The 15603-nt window shown below is 39.5% G+C and overlaps 1 protein-coding gene across 1 annotated transcript in view; it reads right to left on the bottom strand.

Moving 5' to 3' along the window:
• Positions 1-14659, bottom strand: part of ccnd2a (cyclin D2, a) — a 163425-nt gene extending 148766 nt beyond the window's left edge. The window contains exon 1 of the mRNA XM_079683275.1: positions 14405-14659. The gene's annotated coding sequence lies outside the window, so the exon portion shown is untranslated. The remainder of the gene's footprint in view (positions 1-14404) is intronic.
• Positions 14660-15603: the final 944 nt, after the last annotated feature.

Here is a 15603-nt window from a genome sequence, read left to right as displayed (position 1 = left end):
ACACACACACACACACACACACACAAAACCACTTCAGTGGAGTGAAAGACCTGAGAAACGGCATTTAGACACAGAGAGGGAGAAAGAAAGAGGAGGGAGAAAGAGAGTGATCACCTCTAATAAAATGGTTCTTTACAATCCTGTTATGCATATTCGGCTTGACATGACTACATTCAGGGAAAATAATTAACAAGTGTATGGTGTACATTAATATTGCATCTGACAGCAGACAGGTGGCTGGCTGGGAGCAGATGTTAGGAGGCAGGCCGGAGAGGGGCTGAATGAGCGGGAGATGGAAAATTATTAGTGGTTTCTTTGAAATAAACACAGCTAACATGTAATCACTGCAGTTTCATAGACTTTGGAAAACTTTTTTAATAGACTTTAAATTGTGGAAACAGTCGATTAAGAGATATGTTTATTTGCTATACATCTATTGCTTGCAATTTTGTTTTAAAACTTTAAATAACTAAGTAAATAACGTAGAGAAAGACATACCGCTTTAGTTTTGGATATGTTGAAGATTTTTATATATTTTTTTTTTTCTGTTTTATTCTATTGTAAAATTAACAATGTTTGGGCTCCGACAAAGCTTGACAAAACAAGCAAACCTTTTTTCAATGGAATTAGATTTTTTTTTTATTATTTCGTTTTTTTTTTACAATGAAATGTTTAAATTCTCAATGTTTTATTTCTATCCATGGATACATTCGTATTTCTTTTCTTTTTTTCCAGCTTTATTTATTTATGATATACAGTATCTGCTGCATGATTTACACTGAAGCATCCATCAGATTATGTATGTGTGCAGCTCCTCTGTCTGCTGCACACAAAGCACCACAGTGTGGCCACTCAGGGTGGGTGCAACTGGGATGACATAGTGCTGTTTTCCATCCAACCTCTCTAAACCTCCACTGCAGGATCTGTACTGGGCTGAACAAGGTGTGGTGTGTTTGTGCTTGTGTGTGTGTTTTTGTTTTATTTTTACTGTATAAAACACATCAGCATGTCTTTGCATGTGTGATCCGAAAGAACCCTGTATTGTAACGCCTTGCACCTCTTATGTAATCCACATGTCTGTTTTATTAAATTCAGTTTGACAAGGAGTTACTGCTTTACAAAGTGACAGACGGACAGGTTTAGATCAGCTGGGATGTCTGTTTATTTTTTGATGTGCGGTTATTCTGAAGAAATAACTTCACATATCGCCATGCGTGAATGGTTTGAATGGAGACACGTTGATCGGGCACCTGACTTAACATAGAGCCATTCATATAGCATGTAGCATATGTGCAAAACAACACCTGACAAGGTATTGAGCAAACACGGATCTAAGGCCGTTTTAACATTATCCCACATGATTTTGTTGTTCGACACAAAAAGGAACTATCAAATAACAAATAAACATTAATTTCCTCAGGTTAAGCCTGGAGGCAATGAAGGGTTGATGTGTTCATTGCATGAAACTGAGATAGACGGAACCCAAGTTTCACTTTGCTAACCCTCCTGTAACACATATCCATATGTTTATTCCCCTGCTAGGTGGTCACATTGCTATTTCTATACTGAAACGCAGCAATGCAGTCTGTATCTACGGGGTGTGCCTATAAATCTGGATTTTGAGAATGAGCGGGGATGATTGAGGATTATTGTTAGTAAAGAAACTCAAAACTTGATGGTTACTATACATTTCAACTACTCCCCTTTCCTAAGTCTCAACGTCTCAACACTGCAATTTCTCACTGCTTCTGCTTCTCTTGCCTACAGTTGCTGTTTGACTCTCACATGGGTCAGGAAGCAGGATCTCAGGGAGTCTCCATGCTTTGCTCCAGCATTTGGAACCACTCTCCACCTATCACAGATTCCTCCATCTTGGCAGCTTTACAGTTTTCCCTCTCTCTCGTCTTTTCATCAGTGCTGGCAGTAGAACTGTAGTCTACAATCTGCACTAATTAACAACCTTCGGAGGAAGACTACCAAACTGGTGAACTGGCACACTCGAAGCACGCTTACAGCAAGACTTTTTTATCCTTCTTCATTCTCTATCCATCCTTTTAAAGGTGAGTTGTGTTGCACCTTTAAAATGGAGGTGAGGCTCAATGTAGAGTTGAGACCACACACATACTTTTGCACACTCTATGACACACACAGAGAAAAAAATCATTGCCATTGACCTTGCTACCAACTCTTACATGGCAGCTAGCCTCGCAGTGAAAGCTTAATGTGTGTTATCAGAGTATCTGAATAAACAACCGCAACATCCACATGAGCCAAGTTGGCAGCTCTCCCTCTGTAACATACATGAAAAACAGTAGACCACACTTGTTCTCATGCTGTAATGGTTGTAGGGTTGGTAATATGGCCCCAAGTTAGGATGTGTGTATATTTTCCATATTAAAGTAACGGTAAAAATTACGATACAGTAAATAAACGGTATTTCATCAGATGAAACTAATACAACTGCCTTGCATGTTTAAACAACTGTGTTAAAAGACCAAAAAACAGAAGAACTAATATTTTTTCAATATCAAAACTAAGGGTCTTTGCTTGCTCTTTGCTCACCGCAAAGTTAATAATAATAATAATCAAGTGTATTTATAAGCGCACTTTTCATTTGAGTAATCAAAACTCAACGTGCTTCAAGTTAGCCGCAGAACCTTGAGGTGAAAACAGCCAGTTTACGTTACATACAGCTGTCATCTGATTTGCTGCGCACCGAAAGGTAAGCGGGGAATGAGGTCGAAATTGAAATAATTTCAATTTTGAGAATTACGAGCCTGTTGGAAGGGAACAGTAATGGTATAAGTGAGGAATGAAAGAGAAGATGTGCCACAGTGACCACCAACAAAAACACATCTTACTTCCAGGTGTCACTTAGCATCCTAAATCATCACATTCAATTACCATGGAGTTAAAGTATTATGTATCTGATGCACATCATGATGCACATGTGTGTTACTAGGCGATATGTTTTGGGACAGGATGAAAAAAATTAGGATAATTAGTTTGGCTTTGCAAAGGTTACCATTGTAGGCACCAAAGACTAGAAGTTGGAGTTTGGCTGATTAAAGATGAACTCATTGGAAATATGTGTTTTCCATATTGTCTTTGTCTCCGTGAAAACTAGCATAGAAATATTCAAGAAGGCCAACACGCTCATACACCGAAAATACACAAACACACACAAAAATAATCTGCGTCAAGCCGAGAGTTTCAGGTCTGGAGCATCAATCGAGTCTCTGTTCGTTCTCTTCACTCTCCCAGTCTGCCATCTTCAACCACCAACATCCCCACCACATCATTTGTCATAGGGCAGCAAAACCCAATACCAGACAGAGTAGCGTTCAAAGGGTACATCAATTAAAAGCAGGTATATGCTCTCCTTTAATTGCACAGTGAGCTGCATAGTCTGGGTTTCCATTCTTAATCTTCCCTTGGGAAAGTTACTGAATACGGGGGCAGAGTGGGAAGGTCACAGGCTGTCTCACACTGCTGCCATGAAGCCAATTCTTAGCATTTTCAAAAGGCCTTCATTGCCAATGTTGCAAGCAACAGTTGCTCCCAGAAAGGTGGATTGCAGGGCCATAGTGCCATGAAAATGGGACACAAGTTAGAAAAATTTCTATAGCAGCTGGAGAAATGTGGTTTGGGAAAGTGATTGACAAAAGCCAACTTCTGTCAATGCCCCTTTGATTAAGATACTCTACCCCAACATGCTATTTAAGGAGTCCAGGAGCCCAAAAGCAGAAGACAACACAGCTCCAAGATGTGTGGGATTTCCAGAATATGAAGCAGGGCATTGCCAGTAAATAGTTGAGTGTGTTGTCTCAAATTTCCCGGATAAATAAAGAGCATAACACGTCCCCTGGAACCATCATGTACAAATGCAGGCAAATGAAGACAATTAGGACAAAAGGGGAAGAACATTATGGAGTGATAGAAGTTTACTTTTACTGTTCACCTCCATCTGACAACATCAACTTTAGGTCGAAATCCTGACTGATAGCCCAAACAAATAAGACAAGAGACAAGGCGGGACACAAAGGAGGAATGCTAAGAGGACAGTAGGTGCAAAGAGACAGTTTGCCTTGTTTCCCGAAGAGATGTTCTGGCATGCCACTGATCACAGACAGCCTTCCAGCGTTAAGTGATTCTGAATAGCAGCAAGGGGGACAGCGAGAGGACAGAGCAACAAGACTGCTGGACCGGAGCGGGGCGAGTGGTGCTGGCAGGGCGGGCGCATTGTTCTGGGAGGCGAGCAGGAGGCTATCACGACCCGGGCCAACCGCTAGCCACGTGCAAGGCCTGCATGAATTATTACATTTCATTCTGTTATCTTTCATCATGGTTCATTACAGACAGACAATTGAGCTTCAAGAGAAGCACCACGCTCAGGGGTCCCCCCAGATGCCCTCAGAAAGAGAGAGAGTGAGAGGAAGAGAGAGAATCCCTGCACTCTCCACTGAAAAGGACAGAGGAGGATGGACAAAAACACATTGTCCGTGGATTTAAAAAGGAGGCTTATGGCTGCTATGAAAAAAGAAAAAAAAAAGAAATGTGCTTTTGGAAGGAGAGAAGAATGAATCTGCCCGCTGATGCACGCTCAATGAGATGTACGCTAGCGGAGCCATAGAAAAGAAGCGGGAATTGAAAGGGATGGAATCTGAGGCAAATGACACTCCAGTGTTTTGAAAATAACTGACAGCTGCACAATAGGACACCAAAACAGACTGCAATCTGCCCATAGATGAAAAGACAGGCACTTGAATAGAAGTGCGACCAAATACATACAGAGATACTGTCCATTCAGAGCACAAGTGGATAAATGGACAGCCGTGAAAATGGACATGAAAGGTGAGGTTTCGCTCTGATAAATGAAGCAAACAAAGGGATAACTACAAAGAATGTGAGACAATTAGGCATTCTCCATTTTAAGTACATGAGAGCCACAAGTTTTCTTGAGATTAGGCCTTGAGAGATTGTATTTACCAGAGTTACACTCGAAGTAAAACCAACATTCACATTTACACAAAGCAAATGGAACTTTAACATTTAAGTTGAGGTTAATTTGGTTCAACACAACTTAATCATAGCTTAATACAAACCGGTCTGAATCAATGATGTATCCCTGAATGAATAAGCCACAAAGATCCAGACGAAATGCATGTTTTGTGGTATAATCACAGTGTATCTCCTTTGTCATATGTGTCTGCATGTGTGAGTGTGTGTTCCTAATGGCTGTGTGTCCTGAGAGGTGAGTATCAGAACACACTTCTCTTGTCACTCGCCGTTCGCTGCATAACACAGACATTTTCCATTCTGTCAGTGCGAGCAGCGAGCACACTGGCTCCTTCTAAACTCAGCCGCCACTTCATTAAATGACTTCAGACTCTTGGCAGAGTCAGTGGGAAAAGTCTATATTAACTGTGTGTGAGATCCACGGGGTGACCAACAAAGGCCATAGTTGTTCCTCTATGCTGGGTGCTGCTCGGGGGAATTCCGAGGCCTATCGGGGTACCCCTCCACCGGGCCCTATGCCCCATTTGTCTCCCACACATGCTCCTGCTTCTTCTCTCTCTCAGACCTCACATACATGCAGACAGACAGAAATAAACGCACGAGGATGCACACTGGAGACGCTTAAAACCTGGCTGACTTTTGCCCTACTTTCCAGGAAATGGTGTTGAGTTACTGTAAATCAGAAAATATAAGAGCAGAGCCAGCCACAGTGGAGAATAAGGTGCATTTGTTTTAGCTGGTGGCGTACAGTTTTTACATCAATATGCAGGATCGATTGCATTATGCAGGATGGAGCCAAGTTATGGGTTGCATAAGGGTAAAGCTGGGGCGAGATGTGTTTAGACTGGAGAGTGGAGCGCGGGGTAGGGTGATGCGTCTTCACACAGTCCAACGATGTGGCTGGCTCGTTTGTTTACAGGAGGTTCAGATGGAGAGAGGCAGCCTGCTGGTACCTAATGGCCAGGAGGAGAAGTTGGCCGTGAATCAAAGCATTAACTGTTGCTCAGCCAGGTCAAAGTGCTGGGTCATTTGGGAGCATAGACCGATTCAGGATATGTGTCTTTCGTATAGTAAAGTGAGGGAAAAAAAGCTTTGCAAGTACAAATGCCACCATTATGCAGAAATTTGAAAGACATGTTTCCAAAGCAAGAAGCCAGAGCATAGGTTAAAGAAGGACTATTTATTGGCAAAAAGTACGAAGTTGACAGTGGGACTTTTGGTAAAGGAAAATTATGGTTTATTGAGTTTGAGTTTGGACTTTTGTAGCTACAATAACCCTCTACTCAATGAATTCATTCATAAGATCTGGGAAAGAAGAAAAATCCTTAAAAATAGGTCCAACAGCAACTATTTTTGGGGCATATTATGAAGGAATGCACAGATATGACAAAATCTAGAAGGATTCCCTCAAATATGGATCTTGGTGTTAACCCAGAAAAGCAAATATTGGCCTGGCTTTGGATCTAGAGCAGACTTATGACTGTCTAAAACATACCAGCACTACATAATAATGCTTTATCGCACTCTTTACATGAAAGTAAAAGTGAAAAAAAGTAATGATGACATAAATGGCAGTTGTTACTTAGAGACACACTGGAGAAGCGGACGAAGCGTGGTAGTATTTAGGTGAATCCTTGGTAAACCATAGTTACCAAGGCAACATTATTACAGCCTCATCTGCGGTTTCACACCCAAAGACAAATAGAAAGACGGAAGAAATAAAAACCCATCGTTTCTGATGAAGACACACACACTGTGTGAATATCTTTGGAAAGAAAGAACATAAACTTGGATTTGGAGAAACTGTGATGGACATTTTCTGACATTTTCCAGATCAACAACTTTTATTATTATATTATTTAACCTTTTTGATTATCCTGGCAAATAACGGGCAGTTTAATTGATGATAAAATAATTGCTAGTGGCAGCCTTTAGTGGACAGTTTGCACCAACAGTAAATCAGGTCCTGTGTCATGTCCTTTTTCATTATTTTAAGTATCAACACCAGTTAATCAGGTCAAATGTGAGCATTTGCAGTACACAGAAAATTGCAATTTGAGTCAGATTTGAATTGGATGGATGATGGATACGTTTGGATGATAGTGATAGTCAAGAGAACCAATACTTTGGATTTATAATTTGTACTGAAGTACACGTTGAAATCGGCAGGAGAACGCTAGCTGTAAGCGGCCAGTGAACCGAGTGTGCACTATGTTGCATTCAGGTTGTATTAATTACAAATAAACGTTAGATTATTTCTGTGCAGTCTTGTATTTTTTTTCTTTCTGAAACTTGGTTTGATTCAGTTTTTGGAGATAATTGTTTTCAGGTATTTATAATAGCAGTATTCAGCTATTTGGAAAGAAGAATGAAAATAAGTGAGAGAGTGCATCTTGAAGTATGATAAGTATTATTTTTTTTGGACCCAAGTATCAAATTGGTATCGGGAATGGTAGAATTTCACTAGTTTTGGTATCAACTACTAACTTTCTGGTATTTCGATATCCCTAGTGCCCACCTACACATAAATAACACATCGTTCTCAGGAAAAGATACGTGTTTGGTCAACTGAACACAGCTAACGATGTTGCTCTGGGGTTAAAAATAGTGCACAATGTCTAGATATACAGAGGCTGGAGCCAGCAGTAGGTGGAGAGTCCTCTGTCAGCTAGCTAGGGAGCTGGGATTGTTTCTCCTTCTGTAATCCCACACACTGAAACCTCTGTGAAGTGGTGAGAATGAGCGTGGGTGTGTACTGTACCGTATGTGTGTGTACAAGGATGAATGCACGCACAACACTTCCCATGCAGCCATATTCATTCACGACTTTTCCTCTTCCAACAGAAGCCATTATGCTCCTTCACGTGTTCACGATCACAAACCAGCAAATCATGTGATAATAGTGTAGAGTTCCTCCTCCATGTTGCCAAAACTACACGAAGCTCACCTTTCACTGGAAACTGTTCATCAAGGGAAGTTTACTTTCAATTAAAATACGCCACAAAAACGTAATGCGCACAACCACTAACCTTTAAGTGACTCCCAAGCATCCTGAGGCATCCACCACATTACACAGGGAGATTCAGAGCAAGGAATGAAGGAATAACACCAGGCAACAATATGGCTCAGTTCTTTTCAACATGGGGTTTCACTCTGAGAATATTTGGGGTTTCAAAAAGAGACATCCTTTCTACAGTGTATAAGGATTCTGAATGAGGCTCTCTGTCTCTAATTGGCCTCTTTTAGCCTTTGTATCAGTGTTCACACTCTCTGTCTCTCTTAAAAACACACGCTATGGTGTCTGCATGCACCTACAAGCACACATACCCACGCACGCTACATTCCCATCTAATCCACATCCATCCTCTCTGTGGAACACACTCTAGATTGGTCCTGCTTCTAGTATAAACTTCCAAGTTGAGGTCAGACTGTGGGGTCACAGGGGCCTACAGAGCTAGCCATGTAGCTTGACTTCAAAGAAAAACAGGCATAATCATGGGAGTGAGTTTGTTCAAGCTTTATCTGTCTCTGTCCTATTGTCAATGGTGTACAGTCAAAGCTTTGGGAGCTAGAAGCTGCAATCAAAACGTTTTTGACTTTACCGGAATCCATTTTTCTTTTCAATTCAGTGTTGAAAAAAACTAAAACATATCTACCTTTTCAGTAGACATTTAATTAACTTTTTTTTTTAGATTTTATGTAGAAAGGGTATTGAATCAACTAAAAGGCATAGTGAGGACTAGTTTAACTGTGACATGCTTGTGTTGGTTGTCAAGCCTTCAATACACATACAAGTTTGTTTCAGGCCAAAATATGTCCGCAGCACAGTCAGAAACTCTCAGGTACAGAATGCTGGCATTAAATGCAACATCAGATCAATGATCTTGTTGACTAATGGTCTGATGTGAAAACAAGTATTTAAAGGCTGATTGTCAGAAAGCATTTCATATTAAGGAACTATCTACTAAAACGAAGGTACTGTATCAGCACTCACATTCAAAGCCTTAAAAATAACCTTTGGTGGCAGTGTAAATTCATTTATTAAAACAAATACCATTGTATTGTGTCCCACTCATGTTTCAGACTGAGAGTATACCACAGTGTTTTAGATTTCATCAACGTGACTTTTCTGCCCTCTGGTGGTGATGTATGAGAACAACAGTTGTGCTTAGTATCGGTCTCTATTCTTATTAAAGGGCAGTGTCACATTTTCTAGCAGTGTAAGAATCACACGTTCAATTAAAGTGTCACTTTAGATTGACATAAATAGAATCACGTGAAAGCTCAGGAAAAACAACCATTAGGTCTAGTTCTAAAATAATTAATAAATCTACATTTGAAAGTCAGTACACAGGAAGTTGATACACTATTGTTGTGTTGACAGTGAGACAGATGTGAGTCCATTATAAACTCGGAAGTACACAATAGTGATTCAAGAGGGATTAGCTCTTGGTTAATGTTATATTCATCTAATGATACATTTAGATGTCCAATCATACTATATTTTGATTTCATGGCTTATATTACACACTTTTCAAGACCACTAGGGGCCAGAGTTTCACCATGTATGAGCTGCAGGCCGGATAGATATCAATGCCACATTATTTACAATCCAACGAGTCAACAGACTGCAAACAGAAGAATCTAAATCTAAAGAGCTCCGGGGGAAGCTTAATCCAAGACAGCTTCTTCCTTGAATGTGTTCCAATAAACAGTCCTGGAACACATGCAACATAGAAAGTAAAAGCTCTTTGTGATGTGTAATGAAACTGTAATGTACTGCACATGGCTCAAAAACATAATACTAATACAATTTAGAAATTCTCAAGGGAATTTCAAGGGGCGTTCATTTTAAACCCCTATCTCAACAGTGTCAGCACTTGCAGGGAGTTAGTTCTAATAATACAATTGTAAATTGTCCTCTAGTTGGAATTACAAGTATGTCTTAACAAAATGACAATTTAAAACTCAAGTTATTTGATATAAACAGTCATATTGTGTTTCCTTTTCATCCCACTAGCCCTAGTTTTTAATTACATGATAAAAAGACCCATTTCAGGAAAAGTCATATACTAAAGATGTACGGTATGGGGTTTATTTTAACGGAATTGGAAAGGATAAAACTGTCCCACTTGGGATTGCTATTGTTACAAATATGATATATCATATATGCATTAATGTAACTGCATAAATCTACATGTATTTGATAGATGTCAAAAATATTTGCAATATCAGCTTGATTTTAAAAACAAATGTGTTCAAGAGGTGGCACAGCTAACCCACCTTCAAAGTTTTTCTATCACACTTCATGACATAACTCTCGAGTGTACGTTGCACACAGGGGGATTTTAAATGCCACCACACTGCTGAGTCAGCAGCTGATGTTCCCACCAAAACACAAAGTGTCTCAAAACAGGTGTCATTTCTGACTTACTGTACTGACTAAAGCAGCCAGCCTGTCAGTAAGGACGACCGCACAACAACAAAAAAGAAGAAATGTTTCCACTTCAATGATTACTTCAAAAACACAACAAGACAAGCCTCAGCGAGCAGGCGGTGGCACGCGGTGTACCACTTATAACAACGCAACGCTGAGAATTAGAGTAAACAAATATAGTTCATAATGAAAACAGCAATACAAGTCTTGCAGTAGTCTTGTGGCTTGCAAAGGCCACATATACTTGCAAAAGTAAAGATCAATCAAATCAAATTGTTTGAAATCATGTTTGAGAAATTGCTGCTCTAAGGCACGTAATGTTAAGAATGTTATTATGGCATTATTGAAGTCTAAGACGCATAGAAACGGAAACATTTATAAATGAAAAGATGTCAAATATGATACCATTTCACACAGATGCTTTGGTGCCTCACCCATGTAGCTGCCTTCCTGCAGTGTTTAAGCTGGCATGATCAGCATCACAAAGCCAGGGTGTTCTCTCTGCAGAGCAGCTGCAACATCTCAAAGCTGATCCTGGACCAGTTCTAAAGTAGACACATCTGTACAATCTGCCTCCTCATGATGCTGCGATGAAAACATGCCAGAATTATACATAAAGAACCGTTTCACTTTTCAATCTTTTCATTGACTGGCACACGGTTCATCATTGCGTGCATTCTTTGCATCTCAAGCAGGCTCTGTGCACAATCCCATGTCCCACACAGTGAGGCGGAATGCAAGCAAGAAAATAGTACATCTTTAATTGGTTTGGCTGCATAGTTTCAGCTTTCTGAGACTGATGTGGGGGAAGGGGGAGAGGGGGATAAGCCCTCCTTACTTGCCTCCCTTGGGTGAAAAATAAAGCATTCATAAAAAACATTGACTTTAATCAAATAAAGTGTAAGCGTAAATAAGGCATGTGATACTTGAGAGAAGACATATCCAGAAGATTGATTCTCATCACTATAAACCAAAATCATGTAAATAATGTAACTATTAAGCAACAACGGATGTTTTAAGAGTGGACATAAATGCTGCCACTATAAAACTAAATAACACCATTTTGTGTATTGCAGCAAAGCTCCAGGATCTAAAACTCCTGTAGCGAACCCTTTTGGGTTGTGAACTTGTAGAAGGGATTCACACCTGAAAGTGTTTACGCCAGAGACAATCAAGATCAGATATCATGCCTTTATTCATTTGAATAATCCAGAAAAAAATCCACTACTAGCAACAATTTAAAGAATACAACCTTAATATCTCGTTGTAACTGTAACTCATACATGTATACATTAGGCCAGAGCAGATAACTTGTGGATGTAAACTGATTTGCTTGCTATGCTAACCTTTTTAGCAAATGTTAAATGTTAAAATGAGCAGAAATGCTAACATTTAGATTGTCCCTATTTGTTGTGCTAATGTTAACATTTTCTTGCTAACGGCATAAGCATATAGCTAGCTAACTTAGAAAAATAATTGAGACTTTTTTCTGCTTTATGTTATGTTACGTAACTTTAGTTTACTGTGTATTGAGATGTAAAGCTTGTCTTGTTTACCTGGTGTTATGGAATGAAAGTGATGCAATGCAATTCATATACAAATAAATAAGAAATAATAAAACATTACACTGCGCCTATGGAATGTAAAATGTATTTGTTGATGAATAACAAGTGATTTTCCAACTTAACAAGCATGATTTCTTTCAGTGGCAATCTATTACAATTTTGTTGTAGTCTTTTGTACACAATTGCGACTGTTCTGATACTGAAACTTGACTGCATGAGCAACCGTTTTTTCTACTCGACTCTACATGTTTTTTTCTCCCTCAGTGTAGCTTAACCACTTTTTTCTTCACATGTATTAGGCTCTATTCTGTATTCCTTTAGCATGAACAGCTTCTGCATTTAAAGCAGACATACGCCTTGTTTGTGTTTAGGAAACGTGACAGGAAGTGATGACGTCAGTATGTTTCATGTAAAAACGTAACTAGGTTTCCTGTGACAACATCAAAACAAACAGGGTGTCATCACTTGAGATCATTGACACGCAGGTTTAAATTCAAAATGATTTGCTGAACTTAAACAGTGTTGTAGAAAATGTACACACAAAATCAATATGCATTGTATTTATAACTATATCTAAACATATTAGTTTCTGAAAAATATGTTTGTGCTCTTGCCAGCTCAGGTGTTGTTACACTATACAGAATCCACCAAGTTCATTGAAATCTATGTGACGTGTGTTGAACATAAAAGTGGAGTATGGAGGGTTTTTAGATGAGGAATATAAGTGAATTATCATGTATACTACAGCTCACAGCTTACTTTTGTAGCCTCTTTGCCAAAGTGTCAGGTTTCATCCAAGCAATACCAAGAGGCCAAAAGCTGCCTGTACGGATCCAAAAAGTGTTTCATGGTCCAAAGACTTTCAGAATAAATACCACCTGTTAAGTTTTTACTCAAGCAGAAACACATTACAGACAAATAGAAACCCCCTTACAAACAAAACGGTACACGTAAGATGAAATAAACCAAGTTCAAAAGAAAGAGTCACATTTCCAGAGAAGTTACAGTGAAGAACTCTTGATAACCTTCATAAAGTCACTCCCCCCGAAAACTCTGCCAAAACTTAAGCGGATTCACTCTCTCAGCCAGACTGACAGGAAGCTTTTCCCTCCCCCTTCTTCCTCGACCCTCCTTCAGCTGAGGGTGGGCGTGCTGAAGAAATACAGATGCATGCAGATGTTGACGTTCCACAACGAAAGTTGTGCCCACATCCGTTCACAATGAAGACTTTTGTAGCCTAGGCTGCTCAAAACAGTAAACAGTAAAACAGCAGGAAGCAAAATACAGCACTTGTACAGTGCAGTACACTTTCAGCATCACTGGAGCCCAGAGATAAAAACAGCAATGGTTTAATTGGGCTTTTCACAAACTTCAAATCCTTGAGTTAGCTTGTGACTGGATGAGTCAGAGAGAGAGAGAAATACTTCCAGGGAATGTACTTGGTACTTCTAAAGTCAAATAAAAACAGCTGTCATTAGCACTTTTTAAGTGGTTGACTACATAATGAGGAGCTTTCTCCTGTCAGTGTCTCCCTGCACAGTCGATGGATTGCTACATTTTCTTGTTGCACACTAAAGTTATTCGTGATGCCTCCACTGATCAGCACTTTGACACATTCAGAGCTGCAGCATCAGTAGTTGCCAATAACAGATGTGCCTCACTATGTCAGTGCCAATGAAGAGTGATTTCCAATAAACTCTGTTCCATCATTAGCCTGCTCATTGGAAGAACCCATACAAAAATAAACCAAAGGCTTATTAAGTTCAAACCATCAATTTGTTCTCTTTATTTTCTACCTAAAACACATCAATATATGTAAAAGACAGGGGGAGAACAAAGTGTCAGGACGACACAATGATTCAGACTCAATGAGGGGACGTGACAACTGACACAAGCCTACTGATAAACTCTTTTTACACGCCTATCAAACGAGGAAATTGGTCTTTTAACAATATAACCATCACACACACCGCTAAAAAGGCAATTAGATTTGAACAGTTTCAGTTATTTGTAGCCTTTATTTAACCATGTGAAAATCCCATTGAGATCAACGATCTCTTTTTCAAGGGAGACCTGCAGTGTATAGCGTTTTACTCTAACGTTAGTAGGAGACGTCCTTCGGTGGAATACATTAAAGCATTGCCTACTTTAATGTAGCCTACAAAAGAAGACTTAAAAAGGGCAGCGTTAGGTGTTCTTTTAAACAAATGAATTAAAAACATGTTTCTTGTTCACTTGTTACACTACATGACAGATGTTTCGCACCAGCAGGGCAGGGCTGCGACTACTACTACGAGTCACGAGGACACACACACGTTTGGCTCGCGCACACAAAGCAAAACATATACATATATAACAGTAAACAAAAACCACTCGGTCTTACCTGTTTTGCAACGTTGGGGTCAATTGGGTGCTGCACCGTCGTGCATTTTCGTTGTAAAAAGGGTTAAAGAGCTTTAAAACAGCGTGAGAGTTGTTTACAAAGTTTCATCGTGAACTCCGATTGGCCTGAGTGAAGTTAGTCGACGCCCCAAACCTCGGTCACCGGGCCGAGTCCGAGTCCAAAAAGTAGTTTCCTGGACTTGCTGCTGCTCTCATGTAGGAAGCAAAATATGGAGAAGGAGGCGAGTTGTTGCACCTTAAGCGTGAAGTGTAAGATGAGTAGCTTTGGGTTTTTTTCACTCAGCTTTTTTTTGGTTTACCCGTTGAGCCAATGTCGGCTGCATACAGATACATAGGCTGCAAGAGGCATAACAGACCTATGGCAACTGAGTGCAACTTCAATGCATGTAATGCCGAGTAACAGTCACACATTGCAATAGAACACACTCACTTTTTGTGTATATTAAAAAAAAACATAATAATATTACTAATAATAGTCATATTAGTAATGCTTTGCTTTTCATTAAATAAATCATATCCTTATATTTTGTATGAATGTTCTGCTTTGGTCTTAGAACATGTGGTTTGTTTATATGGACATAAGTACTGAAATACCATGTTTTGTTATCTTAAAAAAATTATTCCTCAAAGTAAAAACAGTTGTAATGAAGAATTGTAGGTAATTATTTGTTGAAAGAATTGTCAAGGCACCCTACAGTATAACCTACCTTCACCTAATGAATGAAGTGGAACGTGCTATGCTATTTCATACATTCTGTCTACTGTACTGTATATTGTGCTACATCAAATCAAAGCAGTTCTAGTATTTATTAGAATGTATAGTGGCCTGCCGTTGTATAAAGTGTTATATAAACAAATGATAATGCAGCACTGTGTCATTTTTGTAGTGCTGTCAGGTGAGAAGCTACATAATCTGTTGCGTGGAGGAAAGTGCTCAACTGTTTCCCATAGCACATCACTTTCTGGCTGCTATACACAACACTAAGAAAAAAAGTCCCTAGAAATAAAAGCTGTTAAACTTCTTTCATATTTAATTGGATTATACCCAAAGAACAATACATCTAATGGCGATGTTTTAAAGGCACCATGCTCTTCCTCAAGCAGCGTCAAACTAGACAAAGAGTAACATGAATTCCCAGGGGCCGCCTCAATAATTTTTTGGTTCGTTTTTGGCACCTT

This window comes from Notothenia rossii (genome assembly GCF_949606895.1).
Source record: "Notothenia rossii genome assembly, chromosome: 5".
Lineage (NCBI taxonomy): Eukaryota > Metazoa > Chordata > Actinopteri > Perciformes > Nototheniidae > Notothenia > Notothenia rossii.
Note: the sequence above shows the minus strand (reverse complement) of the source record. Positions and strands in the feature narration are given on the sequence as shown.